The sequence below is a fragment of the Periophthalmus magnuspinnatus genome, chromosome 22, assembly GCF_009829125.3.
Source record: "Periophthalmus magnuspinnatus isolate fPerMag1 chromosome 22, fPerMag1.2.pri, whole genome shotgun sequence".
Lineage (NCBI taxonomy): Eukaryota > Metazoa > Chordata > Actinopteri > Gobiiformes > Gobiidae > Periophthalmus > Periophthalmus magnuspinnatus.
Window position 1 is genome coordinate 5,708,743 of NC_047147.1, and position 14,649 is coordinate 5,723,391.

The window sequence follows — 14,649 nt, forward strand, 5'->3', positions numbered from 1 at the left end:
TACTGTATTATAAAGTGATATTTCAGCTGTTTTGTGTTTTTTCTGTTCATTTTGTACCAGACTGGAACCTTAGCCAAGACATTTACAGACCACTTTTCCAGTTTCACACATTTACAAAATTCACACATAAAAATAAATACATAAATTAATAATCATAATAATAATAAAAAAAAAAATATATATATAGTTCTTGTTTTGTCATTTACAAAATTCATACATAAAAAATATAATAATAATAATAATAATCATAATAATAATCATAATAAATACAACTATATAGTTGCTTTTTTGTTTTGTTTTTAATTCATACATTCCTCATTTGGACATAATGCGAGCCTTATTCCAATTCTCCACCTGAGGCATGATTGCTGCAGCTCAGTTGGTAGAGTGTTTTCCACTGATCTGAAGGTTGCTGGTTCAAATCCTGCTCTCCACAGATCCACTGACCCACAGGCTGATGATGTGATTCCAGTTCCCACAGATGAATACTATCGTTGTGTCCTTGGGGAAGATGTAGTAAAAGAAAAATTCAAATCTGTCAACTGGACAAAGAGTTGTTGGTGTGCGAACCGCTCTTTACAGTGGTGTGTTTTGTGATTGGGTGGTTTCTTGATGCCTTGAAGGTGGAAAAGCGCCGTATAAAAATGCAACTAAAATAAAGCTGGTAGTAAACTGCATTCATGCTTGCTACGAGAGGTTAAAGTTTCACTGCGTAACTTTTCAGCTGCCTGCTCGTCCCCATGGAGACGTTACGCTCTGCATGGGACGTTTCACTGCACAGTCTTATCCAGCACTTATTTTATAACAGTCGTTTTTTTATTGGTGAAAAGTAACTGTAACTTGGCCTGGTGGTGTCTCCTGCTTTCCTCCATGGAGACAAATACATTTAATGCCATAATATGGAATATTCTAATACAACGAGGTTCATCGGGTCTTCAGTAAATTTTATTTTAATAGAGTCTTTTTTCAGACCGAGGTTTAGTTTGTTTTCATCCTTGACAGTTTAGGCTAGTGCACCCCTTAAACGGCCCATATTATTTGTTTCATTCGCACATGTTTAACGCTCTGTTCCACCTTGTGATGTCATCGTGTGGTACAGGAAGTGCTCTACTGTATTTTTAAACTCCACACACCTTCATTTCTAGGATCATTTGGATCATTTCAGACTTTGAATTGCCCAATCTCTTCTGAACTAAAGGTAAAAGGAGCTGCTAACTTGAAAACTACCACTTCATGACATCATGAGGTGGAACGGAGCGTTTTAAGCTTTGGAGATATGGCCAGACTTGTTTCCCCATCAAAAACAGACCTAGAGTTTTTTTTTTTTTTTTGTCTCATTCACACATGTTTAACACACAAAACCATAGCATATTTAGGCTGAGTTCTTCTCTCAGACTGAAAACACTCTGTTCCACCTTGTGATGTCATCATGTGGTAATACAGGAAGTTCTCCACTGTGTTTTTAAACTCATACGCCTTAACTAGAATCATTTGGATTATTTCAGACCTTTAATTGTCAATCTCTACTGAACTAAATCAGGGGTGTTAAACTCTTTTTTACTGAGTCACATCAGGAAAACAATTACTCTTGTGTGATTTTAATGTCTTTCTTATTCTCTAAAGCACTTTGAATTACCTTGTGTACGAATTGTGCTATACAAATAAACTTGCCTTGCCTTAAAAAGCCAGATTTAAGGCAGTATAAACATAACTAAATGTAATCTAAGGTAAACTACTTTTTAACTTGCTAAATAATTGTTTCTGTATTTATTACTTATTCAAAATATGACATCTGTGTAGCTGCGTATCCTCTGATAAACTGACATTTTTAAAAGTCTGTATCAGGTCAGGGCACACCTACTCACAGACCTTCAACACTGCTTCTTCTTTCAATTCATTGACAATTTGTTGTTTTTCTTGCAGACTAACTTTTGCATACTTAGCGCCGTGTTTGGTGTCAAAATGTCGATGTAGATTATACTCTTTGACAACTAACACTGCCTCAAAACACAAAAAAACATACAGATTTTCCTCTTTGAAGCACAAACATGTAAACTGCCTTATATCTGCATCCATCGCGGCCACATAAAATGACACGGCGGACCACATTTAGCCCACGGGCCTTCAGTTTGACACATGTGAACTAAAGGTACAGAGCATTTTGAGCTTCAGAGATGTAGACAGACAGTTAATGCAAGATTACTCAAACATGTGTGAATGAAACAAACGCAGCTCCAGGTTTGTTTTCGAGGAGGTAAAAACATCAAAAGGACTTTCATATTTGTTCAGTTTTGTTTCATAATGTCGTTTTAAAGTTAAACAAGTTTCATTTGTCGCTATGGGCCATTTGCTCGATGTTTGGGAGCTGTGATTTCCCTGATTGGCTGAAGAAAGTACATGGCTGATTTGTAATTTCTTTGTCTCTGCACAGACACAGACACGGAGTCCATTAAAAAGTGCTGATTGTTTTGTGTGAGCACAGAGCCCAGCGGTGCGGAGCCACTGCTCAAAGACGACCAATGAATTTCCTTTTATTGGACAGAATCGTTTTGTATCACGGTTTGGCATCTCTTTATCAGGCAAAACAACGCTCCTCTGTTACGAGACGCTCACACTGTTTATTTATGCAGCTCAATCTTCTTCAAGGAGATGCTCACGTTTGTATCAACAGAAATGATGCTTAAATGTGACGGGGTTTAAATGTGATGGGGTTTAAATGTGACGGGGTTTGAATGTGACGGGGTTTAAATGTGACGTGTTTAAATGTGACGGTGTTTAAATGTGACGGGGTTTAAATGTGACGGGGTTTGAATGTGACGGGGTTTGAATGTGACGGGGTTTAAATGTGACGTGGTTTAATTGTGACGGGGTTTAAATGTGACGAGGTTTAAATGTGACGGGGTTTAAATGTGACGAGGTTTAAATGTGACGGTGTTTAAATGTGACGGGGTTTGAATGTGAGAGGGTTTAAATGTGACGGGGTTTAAATGTGAGAGGGTTTAAATGTGACGGGGTTTGAATGTGACGGGGTTTGAATGTGATGGGGTTTGAATGTGACAAGGTCTAAATGTGACGTGGTTTAATTGTGACCAGGTTTAAATGTGACGAGGTTTAAATGTGACGGGGTTTAAATGTGACGGGGTTTAAATGTGACGGGGTTTGAATGTGACGGGGTTTGAATGTGACGGGGTTTGAATGTGACGGGTTTAAATGTGAGAGGGTTTAAATGTGAGAGGGTTTAAATGTGACAAGGTTTGAATGTGACGGGGTTTAAATGTGACGGGATTTAAATATGACGGGATTTAAATATGACGGGGTTTGACTGTGACGTGTTTAAATGTGACGAGGTCTAAATGTGACGTGGTTTAATTGTGACCGGGTTTAAAAGTGACGAGGTTTAAATGTGACGTGGTTTAAATGTGACAGGGTTAAATGTGACGGGGTTAAATGTGACGGGGTTAAATGTGACGTGGTTTAAATGTGACGTGGTTAAATGTGACGTGGTTTAAATGTGACAGGGTTAAATGTGACGGGGTTAAATGTGGCGTGGTTTAAATGTGATGGGTATAGAGTAAAGGGTGAAGGGTAGAAACTTCCAGGGAAATGTGAAATGGTTCAGATGAATGATAGGAATAAAGAGAGAGTAAACAGAGAGAGGGGAAAGAGAGAAGGAAGAGGAGAGAGAGAGAGAGTGAGAAGAGATTGAAAGAGAGAGTAGATAGAGGGAGAAAGAGAGGAGGAGAGAGAGAAAGAGACACAGGGACACAGGGGGTGGAAGAGACAGAGAGTAGACAGAGGGAGAGACAGAGAGATGGAGGGAGAAAGAGAGGGAGAGACAGAGAGAGAAAGCGATAGACACACAGAGAGGTATAGAGTAAAGGGTGAAGGGTAGAAACTTCCAGGGAAAATGTGAAATAGTTCAGATGAATGATAAGAATAAGAGAGAGTAAACAGAGAGAGGGGAAAGAGAGGAGGTGGAGGAGCGAGCGAGAGACAAACAGAGACAGAGTGAGAGAGAGTAGACAGGGAGAGACAGGAGGAGAGAGAGAAAGAGAGACAGAGAGAAGAGATTGAGAGAGAGAGAGTAGATAGAGGGAGAAAGAGGAGGAGAGAGAAAGAGATAGGGACAGACAAAGACAGAGGGGGACACAGAGAGGGGGTGGAAGAGACAGAGAGAGTAGACAGAGGGAGAAAGAGAGAAGTAGAGAGAGAGACAGAGGGAGAAAGAGAGAGAAAGCGATAGAGACACACAGAGAAACAGACAGAGAGAGAGAGAGAGCGTAACACAAACAGGGAGGGGAGAGAAAGTAGACAGAGGGAGAAAAAGAGACAGAGAGAGAGGGAGATAGAGATAAAGAGAAGGGGAGAGAGAGAGAGAGGGACAGAGAGACACGCACAGAGACACACACACACACACAGAGACGGAGAAAGTGTCGTAACGGTGGGTGTAGTGGACCAAAGAGTGCAGACTCGGGGAATATTTACAGTGTTTATTGTACAGATTGAGACAAGACACAAAACTGAGGGTTGATCTGATGGTGAGCAGGAAGCCAGGTGTGGGTCAGGATCCAGGAACGTGGAGAGCAGGGAAAAACCAAGACAGTACCAGGGCAGAGAAGCAGGGTAGAAGCGGGGTCGGAGCAAAACAGGAACAGAAATACACACATCATGTCAGAAAGACACAAAGAGACACAGAGTCTGAAGGACAGTGAGAGAAAGACAGAGAGAGGGGGGAGAGGAAGATAGACAGAGAGAGATAGAGAGCGATAGGGAGGAGAGAGTAGATGAACACCAATCCCGTCTATAATCATTTTAAAACTAAGCCGATCACAAACTGTTTTATCTTCTCTGTTTTAATTTTGCTTTTGCTTTTTGTTGTGTTTTTAGTCGTGCGCGGCTCATGTCAGACCTGCTCAGTGTTTTTCTTTACACTGTGGACTTTAAAACGGACGCTGTTCCAAAGAAGACGTTTATAAAGACCGAACACAGTTATTACATTAAACAAATAGATATTCACTTCAGCTTTTTCAATTCTAACCATGTTTGTCCATCATTTTCACATTTATTTAAACAAAAGTTGAACAGATATAATGTACACGTAGTTATTGAGGTCAAAATAAGTCAGAGGTGAATGTCTGCATCTAATTAATCCAAGAAGTGCACAGTTAGCATGCTAGTTGTTTCAGCATTACCATGATGGCAAACTCCGCTCTGACCTCTGAAAGTTGTAAAAAAAAAAGCGATTCTAAACTGATAATAATTAAGATGCTTGGAATACATAAAGTTTAAGTGAAGAATAACTTTGAAAAAACATTGTGCAGTAAGTCCGGGTTTGTCACATTAAACTGTGCTCATGATTAGAGTAAAAAGAAACACACAGTTTTACATAAACACAAGAAAAACACAGAAATGGATCATTAATTTGAATTCCAGCTGTTTAATCCATCACCACCTCTGTGTGATTTGTTTAATGATGGTTAAAATCAAAATACTCCTGAAATACCTGATAAAACTTCAAAACTGTTCATGCATTTACTAACTTTCGGAACAAATTGTAGACCAGACTTTTCCTTATACTTTTGAGTAATATATTTTCAGATGTAACAATACTTTTTACCTTATGTTCACTGAAGTATTTGTGTTACTTTTTGTTCAGTAGAAATGGGCAATTCCAGGGATGAAATGATCCAAATGATTCTATAAATGAAGGTGTGTAGAGTTTAAAAACACAATGGAGCACTTCCTGTATCACCACATGATGACATCACAAGGTGGAACAGAGTGTTTTCAGTTTGAGAGAAGAAAGTTTGTGTGTTAAACATGTGTGAATGAAACGAAACACAACTCCAGGTTTGTTTGTGACGAGGAAACAACATTATAACATCAGAAAACAGTGAAATACAGCAAGTTTGAAGTAAAGTACTCCACCTCAGGACATTTTAAGTACTGCAACTCTTACTGTAGTACATTATTATTTGGAGTTTTAAAGTACTGCTGGCATATTCTTTCTGCTTTTTGTTGATGTATTTTTTGAGCGTCTTTGTCCCAGTCATTTCCTTGTAACATTTGTCATCTGCATAATTCCATGGAGATAAACACATTTTATGCCACACTGTGGAATATTACAGCCAAAGCAACAGTATTTCCATGGAGACAAGCAGGTGGAGGCCCTAATCCAGGACAAATAAGTGAGTCAGGAGTCGGGTTTGTGTTGAGGCGAGCCAGCTCACAATAACAACACAATGGAGAAAAAGAGAGAAAGTGAGAGGCAGAGAGAAAGAGAGAAAACAGAAAGACACAAAGAGCGAGAGATAGAGAGAGAGAGAGAGAAAGAGAGAGAGAAAGAGAAAAAGAGAGAAAACACACAGACACAAAGAGAGAGATAGAGAGAGGGAGAAAGAGAGAGAGAGAGAGAGAGAGAGAAAGAGAAAAAGAGAGAAAACACACAGACACAGAGAGAGAGAAAACACACAAACACAAAGAGAAAGAGAGAAACACACTCAAACTTAGAAAGAAAGACACACAGAGAGAGATTAAGAGAAAGACAGAGAGAGACACAAAGACTGACAGAGGGAGAGAGGCAGAAAGAGAAAGAGAGGGAGAGAGGGGGGGGCAGAGGAGAGAAAGAAAAAAATAAAGAAAACACACAGACATAAAGAGAGAGAGACAGTGAGTGACAGAAAGAAAGAGACAGAGTGAAAGAGAAAAAAGAGAAAACACACAGACACATAGAGAGTGCGAAAAAGAAAGAGAGTAACACTCAAACATAAAAAGAAAGAGAGAGAGAGATTAAGAGAAAGACAGAGAGAGACACTGAGATAGACAGGGGAGAGAGAGGCAGAAAGAGAAAGAGACAGAGAAAGAGGGGGGAGAGGGGGGGCAGGGGAGAGAAAGAGAAAAAGAGAGAACGCACAGACATAAAGAGAGAGACAGATAGAGAAATAAAGCGAGAGAGACAGAGTGACAGAGAAAGAAAAAGAAAGAGAGAGACAGAGAGAGAAAAGGAGAGAAACACACTCAAACCTAGAAAGAAAGAGACAGAGAGATAGATAAAGAGAAAGAGAAGGGGGGAAGACAGGGAGAGAGGCGGAGAGAGGGGGGGAGGAGACAGGGGAGAGAAAGAGAAAAGAGAGAAAACATACAGACATAAAGAGAGAGAAAGAGAAATAAAGCGAGAGAGACAGAGTGACAGAGAAAGAAAAAGAAAGAGAGAGACAGAGAGAGGAAAGGAGAGAAACACAAACACTCAATTTAGGAAGAAAGAGACAGAGATAGATAAAGAGAAAGAGAAGGGAGGGAAAAATAGGGAGAGATGCAGAGAGAGAAAGAGACAGAGAAAGAAAGGGAGAGAGAGAGAGAGAGAGAGAAAGAGACAAAACACACAGACACGCAGAGAGAAAGAGACACAGAGAGAGTGAGAGAGAGAAAGAGAGAGAAAGAGAGAAACACACAAATGTAGAAAGAAAGAGACAGAGAGACAGAAAGAGAGATACACGCAGATAGACAGACAGGGGGAGAGAGAGAGTAAAAGAAAGAAACACACACAGAAAGAGAGAGACAGAGGAAGATGAAGGGAGTGAGACAGAGAGAGACAGAGATAAAGACACACACACCAGACAATAACAAAACAATGGGGGAGAAGTCCAAATTCTTGATGCTCAGATCTCATCTCTTTGTTGCAAACCCGATATGACCAACAGGTGGCGGTGTTGCACAGCTCAGCCTCCGCTCCGGCCTTCAGCTGCTGCTCCACAGGACACAGGGAGCCCTTCTTGTCGTCCTTGCTGAATAGAGTTAAGTAAGTCCTCCATCACTCCCGACCAGTCCGGTGACACAGCAGCGGCATAGCAATCAGTCTCTGCACACAGCCCCGTGTATCCCGACCGGAGGAGACGCGACGCCTTCGGATTATTCAGTTATAATCAGAAAACTAACCCACTCTCAACATATTGTCATGCATTTCAAAACAGGTCTTATCTGATGCCCTGTGCTACTACTTCGTTTTGCCAAAAGAAAATCTATATGAGGATCTTGGAGTGATACTCATCTTGGCAAAACCTTTCTTTTCGGATTCAGGACAGTGGCAATTTGCTTGGGGAACTGGCAATTTTTCACTTCCACGACATCTCCTGAAATCGTTACTTTAAAGCACAACATTGTACAATTTGAGATATAAAAATAAACGTCTTAGTGGTTGGAGGGAAGTTTGTTGGAAAACAAAAGTTACACAGAGTCGTTTTAGTATCATTCGCAGTTTTTTTTTTGGTATAAACTCATCAAAGCGCGGCCCATCCACTGAAGATAATCAATGGTAGTTTCAAACATGAATTCCCAGCAGAGGTATCGAATGTGCTCAGTGAGTTTGATGAGGGGAGTTTTTAAAACTTCTTCTGAATCAATTTTTGGGGGAGAGTTGTAACATCGGGGGAATAAAAGTGAAACTGAGAGAAACAATGAAGATGCTCTCTGTGCGTTATTGTCTGAGCAGGTTGTTTAAGCTGGTAATTTTGAGGATTTTATAACATTATTGCACGATATGTTGGAAATTTAAGTCTTTTTTCAGATTAGTTTTGCAATTAGGCACAATATTCATTCACTCCTTAGTCAAATTAAAGGTGCACTATGTAGTTTTCCTGGGATGCGTCATATTAAAGCCGTTTTATTGACCTTATTTCGCCCACTTTTGTCATAAATGCTACGTACTTGGTATCTTGAGGTCAAAATAAGTCCACTATGTGCTATCTGCATCTAATTATAGAGCAGATTTATTGTCCAAGAGGTGCACGGTTAGCATGCTAGCTGTTGTTAGTGTTAGTTTGACGGCAAAACTGCATTTGCTTTAGAAAGTTGTAAAAACGCTTGATAACAAACAGGGCCGGGTCAGCCTATAATCAGACTGAGCAGCTGTTTAGGGTCCCGAGCCACCAGGGGGGCCCCCAAGAGCCCATACATTTATACTGAAAATAATGTAATATGTAAAATTTTATTAGAAACCCCAGAGACAAATTCAGCTTAGGGCCCCCTGAAAGCTGCAACCAGCCCTGGTAACAACAATGACAAACCAAAACTAAACTAAATATGTCTTTTTCCTGTTCAGTTATTTCCTCTGTAGTACTAAAACACAAAGATATTTTATGTAGGATGTGACTTTTTACTTTTCAGGCATGTTTAAAGTTCCCGCAACGTCCCTGCAAAAGAAAGATGTAATTGATTTGAGCTATTGTTGCTGGCACGGCATGTCCAGATCAAAATTAATTTCAAAAAATGTCTTGGAATATCCTAATCTTTTCTCAGAATCATTTTGAGTTTCCAGCAGTGTCGTCCACAAATCTTAGAATAAAATGGCCAATAATGAAAGCTGCTCAGACAAAGGCTCAGCCGGAGAAACAGAGTTGAGAGAGGAGAGTGACGACTAAACAAAAGGCTTCCAAATGGAGCGCCGGGCTGACAAACCTGCAGATTTCAGGTAAGTGCAGATGATTGGTCTCCTGTGATTAGGCCCAAAACAAAGATCGTATTGTAGGTTGTCCGGACTTTATCTGGCAGTAACTAGATTTGTCACTGTAACATCAACTAGAACTAGAAAAAATGTGTAAGGTTCCTCTATGTATTCATGGATTATGGCATTAACTGTCATCTGGACTATCTCCTGGACCTGCAGTTTGCCTACAGAGTAACAGGACCTGGACTCTCTGGGGAGCTACGCCTGGATTGTGTTGTGGACTTCTGTTCTACTCCCTGCTCTGCTCCAGGACAAGATCTTTCTGCTCAACATGCCCGACTCCACCTGCAGGAGGAAGACCAACTTCCTCACGGACTGAAGTCTTGGACACTTGGACTATCAGCATAGGAACTCCACCTGTGTAGTCTACCCTCTGCTCTTCTCCCTGTACATCAACCTCCAACTACGATTCCATGAAGCTTATCAAGTTTGCGGACGACACCAATGTCATCGGACTCGCCTCGGACGGTGATGAGTCTGCCTGCAAGAGGTGGAGGAGGTAGACCGGCTGCCACAGTGGGAACAACGTGGAGTTCAGCACGAAGAAGACAGTGGAGATTATCATGAACTTCAGCCTTCATGAATTTCAGATTATCATGAACTTCAGCCTTCATGAACTTCAGATTATCATGAATTTCAGCCTTCATGAACTTCAGATTTACATGAACTTCAGCCTTCCTTCCCCAACTCGCCCTGACTGACACCTCCATCACCAACGTTGACTCTTTCCGTTTCCTCAGCACCACCAAAAAAAACCAAGGACCTCAAGTGGGAACCAACCAGAAGGCTTAGAAGAGGGTGTACTTCCTGCGACACCTGAGGAACACCAATGGTGCAGTTCTACATGGCCACTATCGAGCCCAACCTCACCTCCTCCATCATGGCGTGGCACGATATCACTTTTTCATCACTAGACTATGTTAAATTGTTTTCTATTGTATAAATAAGGCTTCCCAAGTCAATCCCCCCTTTCCTTTGCAGTAACCACCACACCAAACTGCCATAGACTGATGCAAGAACTTGAAAATCCAAATGTGTCTTTCAAATTTATACAACTCTCCTCCAAGCTGCTGCCAAATATGGGATATACAGATATACATTTGATCTACTGCACTGCATGAACACACTGAATTGTCGTCTTGTTGGAGTAAACAGCCACTATCCCTCATTCTCTCATGCTGGGGCTGAGATGGAGCTTTACAGTGAGTGTCAGTCATGTGTCAGCCTCCTCATAGACGCGCCCTGTAATCCATACTCTTCTATAGATGCCCTGTCACTTGGAGCAATCCATACATACGGCTATAAGAAGTAGAAGAGGAGGGAACCAGGACTTTGAAACCAATACACTGACTGAGGAGGGTATGGGAATTTTATGTTAATGGGGGTTAGGATTGCAGCAGCGACACTGACAGAGAGGGCTGATGGGATTTCAAACCTCCCGGGAAGCAGCCACAAATGTAAAATGTATCAAGGAACGGGCGTGCGTGTTATAAGGTAAGAACATGGGAGAGTTTAAAGTGTAGCTCGGAGTCAAACGCGAGGTCTACGGGTGAGTGAGCTGTCTGCTACCTGAGCGGAGCTGTCAATCTCACGAAGTTGTATGATTAAAGTGGAAGGAGAGTCTATGTTACGCTGATAGGCATAATTACTACTGACAGAGAAGTAAAAACGTACATAATGAGACAGAGATTTAGTTAGTAGATTATTATTCGTTCTAAAACTAATGTTTGTGGGGTTCACCAAGCTGGTTCCGTAGATTAAAGGTCTTATATTACACAAAATTGACTTATAATCCTGTTATCTCCTCAAAAACAGACCTGGAGTTGTGTTTTGTTTCATTCACACATGTTCGAGTAACGCTTTTGTTATTCGCCCGTCCAGATCTCCAAAGCTCAAAATGCTCCGTTCCACCTCGTGATGTCACAAAGTGGTAGTTTTCAAGCTAACAGCAACCATTTAGCTTTAGTTCAGCAGAGATTGTAGAGATATTTCAGGGCTGAAATCATCCAGATGATTCTATTGAAGGTGTCTGGAGTTTAAAAACGCAGTGGAGCACTTCCTGTATTACCACATGATGACATCACAAGGTGGAACAGAGTGCTTTCTTTTTCTGTTTGCGAGAAGAACTCAGGCTAAATATACAGGATTTGAGCGTTTAACATGTACAAATGAAACAAAACACGACTCCAGGTCTGTTTGTGACGAGGGAACAACATTATAACAGATTAGAAAACAGCATAATATTGTTTCTTTACGTTTATTTTTGTATTTATTTAAGTGACAATATACAACAAAACCAGTTTTTTATGCACTAAAGTAAATTCTGTCTTGCCTCGGTATATCGCAGACCCATTTCTGCCACATGTGTGCTGTCTACATCTAATTAGTGTTTAAAAAAGTGTTTTTATCGTCTGCAGTAATGGAAATAAGTTAGCATTATTGTGATGTCAGAACTCCACTCCAGCCTCTGAGCATTGTGAATTGTACTCATAAACTCACTGAGGTGAATAATTAGGATGCTAACAATGCACGAGGTAAGCGAGGAATAAACTTGGAGTACAGCAAACGATTTTCACATTTTTTAAAACAATAAAAATCAGATAAAGCGAATTTAAGATAATGGAAAACTGAGATATTCTGCACCAGATTAGCTAGTTTTCATTAGTATTCCCTGATTTACATGAATAAGGGGAGTTGACAGAGGAGGCAAAGGGGTCTGTGGTCCCGGGCTCCATTTGGATCGTCTTCTTCGATTTATATTAGAGGGGGCCTGTGTAGGTTTCTTGTCCCGGGACCCCAAATTTCTGTGGACGGGCCTGCTGTGACATATATATTAAGCTATAGCCACAAATATTAATTAATTGTTTGTTGTTCTGTTGCTGATTCCTTTTGGCCCAAAGAATTGAGAAAAAATTCACAGATTTTTTCTTGATTTTTCTTTCTTTTTTTTTTTTTGGCACACATAAAGAAAACTGTGCCAAACCAAGAGTGTAGTACCAGTTGTTTAGACGTTTAATAATTCAAAGATAGAACAGGGACAAGATCTCACGCCAAAAGAGCTTTCAAGATGGAGGCACCGCAAGATTATGCACAATTTTTGCCATGACATATAATCTCAAAAAGTGCTGGTGAGATACATTTCAATTTCACATTCAAAAGCATAAGCTAAAACGATAGCGAAACTATAAAGCAAAAAGGTTTTGTTCAGTATTTTGGCCGTACATTGTGTCAAAAGTTCAGACACACCCTCTCAATCAATTTTTTTGATCCACACATAGGACGCTCCAATAGTTTCTAGTTTAAAAACGTTCATTGTTGAGGTCTGTAGAATCTCTTACGAAACATGCTGTTAAAGAAAGAAATCAATTTGTCTGTTACGGATCAAGATATATTAAGGTTTATGTAAAAGAGTGATTATAAATGTAAGGGTAAGATGTATGAATAAGCTAGATGAGATTTTTTACACGATTTAAAAGAAATACACTACCAGTCAAAAGTCAAATTCAGAGTTTTTTTCTTTATTTTTACTACTTTTATATTTTTGAAACATATAAGACGTCAAATATGAAGATATATGGAGGTACAGTGGTCCCTCTTTTCAGTCAGCTTTTCTAATTATTCTATATGTTTTGCAGCTGTAAAACCCCTCACCACACACTTTATACACTTTTCTAACATTTTCTCACATTTCTCTCTTCTTTAAACTCTCAAAGTTCAAACCTTCGTAGGCGCCTTTGTCGGTGCAGAAGGTTTCATCGACATTGTGGGTTTTGTCGGGGAGAAACAAATCGCAAACATACAGCACTTCAGAGTCACACTGCGATCCAACATTTATGTGAATTTGTCTGAACACATTCTGTACTGTACAGGAGACACGGCACGGAGGAGACTGATGGACAATGGTCTACAGTCCCTTAACCAATCAGGACGCAGAACACAATGCACGATCTAAAAATTGCACCCAAAAAATCTGCGAAAAAGCGAAACCGCGAAAGGTGAACCACGATATAGCGAGAGACAACTGTATGTAGTAAAAGAAAAAAGTTAAATACCTCTTCTAAATATTTTTCAACAAAACAAAGGGTGATGAGGATGTTCTTTTTCTACATACATGATTCTATATATCTTCCTTCGTATATTTGATGTATATAAAATGTAGAAAAAAACAAACAAAAAACATTGAATGAGATTGTGTGTCCAAACTTTTGACTGGAAGTTTATTTCTTATTTAAAAAATCTTATCTGGCCTATTAATACATCTCACACCTTTACTTCTACCATCATATATCTTCGTTCTTTAATAGCATGTTTCATGAGCGATTTTACAGACCTGAACAATGAACAATTTTAATCTAAAAACTATTGGAGCATCCCGCGTGAGGAGGGATGGGTGGAGCGCTCCGGTGTCCCATAAAAGAGTTACGGCCGCGGGGTGAAGAGGTGCCATGATGGAGTGATTGGAAGACGGAGGGAACCCTTTTTGTGGTTGGCCCGATTTGATGGAGGGTCGGCCATATTGGATGAGTCATTGCGGCCGGGGGGGTGGGAGTGTGAGTACTCATTCAAACGCTTGTCAAGTCCCATTCAGTGATTAACAGAGAGGAGCTGAGGACAGGACACACATTTGAGCGTCGGTAGATAAAAACATGTTGGTTTAAGTGATGACAATTGTGACAAAATGCATCTGAATACAACTTGGCAATCCAAATAAGGCATCAGTCACCGCTTCACTTTGTACACCTGTCACATTAGTTGATTTTTCAGCTATTTGCATGAGAATAAAAGACACGCCATCAATAATTCTGCGAGTTCCCACATGCGTGAAGATGAGACAAGACAAATTTCACAGATTGTTATAAACGAAAAACGAAAAAAAATGAAAATGTGACAAAAATGAACAGTTATTATAAGATTTGTTGACAAGACCTCGTATCTGTTCTTGTCAGGTTTATTTCTGCTGAAGAAACAATTTATTGGTAAAATAAAAACCTGACACATTTGTAATAAGTGTTAGAATACTGTGAAGTACAAAATACTGGATACTTGCATAAATCATGGTATTTTGATGTCAGGAAAGTAACTGTGTCCTCTACGGGTCCACTTCTTTTCCTATGTATTATGTTTTCTGGATACACTGGTCCCTCGTT